Genomic DNA, 4611 nt, shown 5'->3' with positions numbered 1-4611 from the left:
CTTGTACCCATGTTACTTAGGTTCCATATGCACGTACGTGTGTATGAGAAAAGACAAACATATATATATCCCTGAAAAGAGAGAAGCACAAAACTTTCTTGGAACACAAATGGAAATCTCATGGTTGTTTTCTAATTAATGATCATTTCTATCTTTGTATCGGTGAGTACTGGATATTGGCTTGTATCACCCTAAATTTTCATCTTTCTGAATTTAAAAATGATTAAAAAATTTTAAATTGATTTAGAAAACGGAAAAATGAAAAAGAATATAAGCCATATTTGCCCTAACTTTGTTTAGGTACCATGAACTTTAATATCATGAAAGATCTGATCCTACATAAATATCTAACATAACATATTTCGTTATAGAAAAACAAAATCTTAAAGAAATAAGTGCTACAGAAAATTGACTTATAAAAATTGAGTAGCCTTAAGCATCCATTCCATTTAAGCGATGCCTCTCTCTTAGAAAGCAACACCTATCCGTTATCAACCCCTTGTACCCATATTTTCTAAAGCTGTTGCGTCTGTACCCACATATATGTACCTGAACCGTACTTGTACTCATGTTACTTAGGTTTCATATGCACGTACGTCTGTATGAGAAAAGACAAACATATATATATATATATCCCTGAAAAGAGAGAAGCACAAAACTTTCTTGGAACACAAATGGAAATCTCATGGTTGTTTTCTAATTAATGATCATTTCTATCTTTGTAGCGGTGAGTACTGGATATTGGCTTGTATCACCCTAAATTTTTATCTTTCTGAATTTAAAAATGATTAAAAAATTTTAAATTGATTTAGAAAACGGAAAAATGAAAAAGAATATAAGCCATATTTGCCCTGCAGCATGTTAGTGAGGGCCAACATTTTCCATGTTAACAACACTGATTTCTGCCTTGATTTCTCTCTTGTGGCCAAGAGTTGGGGAAAACAATGAAAATTTGAAGGCAAGGCACCTTGGTTTGGCTGATGCCTTTGAATAGAAGTGGTATTCTCATTTTAATAAAATGTGGGGATTATATTCATGACTTTAAAATGTCATCGAGTCTACCTCAAGTAACCTACATCCCTTTTTTTATCTCTAACATGTTTTTCTCGTTTTCAAAGTCATTGAGTTTTTTAGGACCTAGCTCAGACCGGTCCAATAACCCACTACATCTTGACTTAGACCTATTCCAAGTCCTTGAACCAGATCTAACCTTACCGACCCTACTCCAGCCCACTCAAAGTTTGAGCCTAGACTCACTTTGGCTTAGCTTTAGCTAGGTCTACCCCATGCCACTAAGTCATAGCCATGAGAATTCATAATAAATCAAGATCAAATCTTGATTTGGAACAAATGATCTTAGAACTTGAATTGAGATCTAAGTCTAGAGTGGATATAGATGTTGGATCAAATCCCTAACCTTGAACATATAATGCAGGAAAAGAATATTCTAAAACTGAACTATGTAGGTTTCTATCAAATCAAGGTCAATTGGATCAAACCTGGATGTGCTCAAACCTTAGAATTTGAATTTGGATCAAATATAGATATTGGATCAAATGCTTGAACATTGGATCATGGATTTCATAATTCAGATCAAGAGAGCTTTGCATCTTAAACTCAGATGTCAAACCATACTCAAACTTCAAACTAGACTTAGATCAACCCAATTTAAATGTGGATCAAGCATCATTTAGTAAATTTGGGTCTTGGATTTGGATCTTAAAATTTATTGAATTTTAGATCTTTTTGGTCCACATCCCTAAACTATAAAAACTAGGGCTAAACTATGTTTAAACTTAGTTTTGCATGCATCATATTATACTTAGGTTCTGTTTGCATGGATCCATGGTGGTCAGGATCAAGAAGTAAGTTCCTCAATCATACTATCAGTTTGTATGAATCCAAAGTTTGATGATCCACATAGATTTCAAAATCATAAGATTTTCTAAACCTAGGACATGTTTATTCCTGTTATAATATGTATAGATGAATAGACTTAAGCCATAAACTTACTCCTTAGTCTGATTACCTGTGGTAAAGGCACGATAGAACGGGTCTCATCTCCCGGATTCTCGCACGAAGGAAAATGGAGGCAAGTGTACAAAATTTTATTTCCCATCTACAAACGGTCTGCATTACAGTGTAAAAATTGTTTGTGCAATATTAGATCAGTCCACCCCTTTGTTAAAAGCAAACAACCCAAATTTTGGAAACAGGAGGTTTGGTGGCGCTGGTTAGAAAGCTAGTGATTCGTTCGACTTCCTTGCAGATCAACGTTTTGCTTGAGCACAAGTGCTAGTCTCGAGGTTTCACATACTCTTTCGACCTCGGTGCAATTTCCTTCGACGCAAAAACGAAGATCAAACACACTCTATTGGTGAAATCTTAGCAAGTAGGCCAGGAATTTGTATTTTTATGTTTATAAACGAAAATTCCAAGGTGGCGTACAATAACACTTTAATCTAAATATTTTTTGGTTTAACTGAAAGTCGGGCAACTTTATCATATCCATGGTCCATTCTATGTCATTAATTTTTCGTGTGAATTGATTTGCAGCCAGATTAGGACAATCTGGTCTTTGTAGTTTATTTTTCCAACACTTCCCAGTCACATGGCTCTTTTTTTTTATTTATTTGACCATTTTTAATTTAAGAATGATACGTTACATAAAATTTTGAAAAATTGTTTGGGGCAATTCCCACATTTTTTTAAAGTTGAATACAACTTTAAGATATTTATTTATAACTGAATCTGAATTCAATCAGATGTGATATTTATTTATTTAGTAATAATGCCGTCCACTGCTTTTTTACTTTTCGGGTCTGGCCTGAAGATGACCGATCCATTCACAGTAGAGGGGAGGGAGGGACCCCGAGCTATCAATTAAAGAAACCCTATCGGTCGACGGCTAGAACGTACAGTGTACCAGTAATACAGTATTTTTCTCATCATACACACTTTGAGTGCTGAATCAAGGGCAACATTGTATGATATGGCTCCTAAGGAGAAGTAGCCCAATTAATTGGGCGGTTGATCAATTTTACAAAGATGAGTTATATCATTCTTAGTTCTAAGGCATGTGTCAAACTCTTCTCAAATTCGGGCAGGAGTTGGCTTGTTATATAACTCGTCATGCACACTTTTATAGTTCCGCCAGAGTCTATATGTATTTCGGGTTACACAAATGTCTTACTTTGGTTCAGATTTTGGCTGTCGTGACTATAGAAACTGAGGGAAATACTTGTGTGATCGTCATGCACACTTTTATAGTTCCGCCAGAGTCTATATGTATTTCGGGTTACACAAATAGTTTTAAGAATGATACGTTACATAAAATTTTGAAAAATTGTTTGGGGCAATTCCCACATTTTTTTAAAGTTGAATACAACTTTAAGATATTTATTTATAACTGAATCTGAATTCAATCAGATGTGATATTTATTTATTTAGTAATAATGCGGTCCACTGCTTTTTTACTTTTCGGGTCTGGCCTGAAGATGACCGATCCATTCACAGTAGAGGGGAGGGAGGGACCCCGAGGCACGGGTCAAGTATCGGCTATCAATTAAAGAAACCCGATCCGTCGACGGCTAGAACGTACAGTGTAGTGGTAGAGGCAAATTTTTATGGTAAAAGACTGTGGGTCGCTACATAAAGAATAAGTAAATGATTGATGGATATAAGATCAGCATATAGATAGGGCTAATTAAACAAGTAGATTTTGTAGGATTGTGGACAACTGCCCACACAAGTTCACATCTAAACTGTCTCCCGATCCATCATTCTTGAATTGGTGTATGTAAGCTCCTATGTATCTTAACTATCCCTTGCATATGAAATGATATTACAAACTTACGGCAATCCACCACAACAAAATTTGAATTTCTTGGACTGCAAATTTCTTGAACATCACCACCACACACGGGTGCAGCAAATTTTTCTCTCTTTTCAAGGCATGCACCTTTTTCCTTTTTAGAACAAGACCTATATCGTCTCCGAGCAAGAAGAAAATATCGTTAGGACAGCCCACCGAATCGCGTCCATGTATCGGTCTCAGAAGCAAAACGGTCATGGGTCTCTTTTACTTTAATGCAAACCCATATGTAACACCCACAAAAATTAAACTTGAAGCACATTGTGCATGCGGTGAATGTCTTACCAGTCTCTTTCTTTTACCTCAGTGATGAAAATTATGTAACACCCACAAGAATCAAACTTGAAACACATTGTGTATGCCGTGTAGGACCGACCATTTACTGTAGGTAAGCTTAGGAGCGAAGCCAAAAATTTTTCGTAAGAGGGACGAAAATTAAAGTTTCTAAATTTTGATAGGGGCCAAAATATCATTTTTCAAACTTTTTATATATGACAAATGAATTTTTCTAAAATTTACATGTAAAAATTTCATCCATTCCAATTCCAAAGACTTATTTGATTGATTTTTGGATTTTTTTTTTTATTTTTGCATTTTGTCAAAAACAATCACCTTTTGACTACAAGACCTCACGTTCAGTCTCTTATATTTTAATGTGAACTCATATGTAATACCAGGCAAAAATCAAACTTAAAGTACATTGTGGATGCCGTGTAGGTTCTATTTGATGAAAAATA

Source organism: Nymphaea colorata, chromosome 13, assembly GCF_008831285.2.
Source record: "Nymphaea colorata isolate Beijing-Zhang1983 chromosome 13, ASM883128v2, whole genome shotgun sequence".
Classification (NCBI taxonomy): domain Eukaryota; kingdom Viridiplantae; phylum Streptophyta; class Magnoliopsida; order Nymphaeales; family Nymphaeaceae; genus Nymphaea; species Nymphaea colorata.
Note: the sequence above shows the minus strand (reverse complement) of the source record.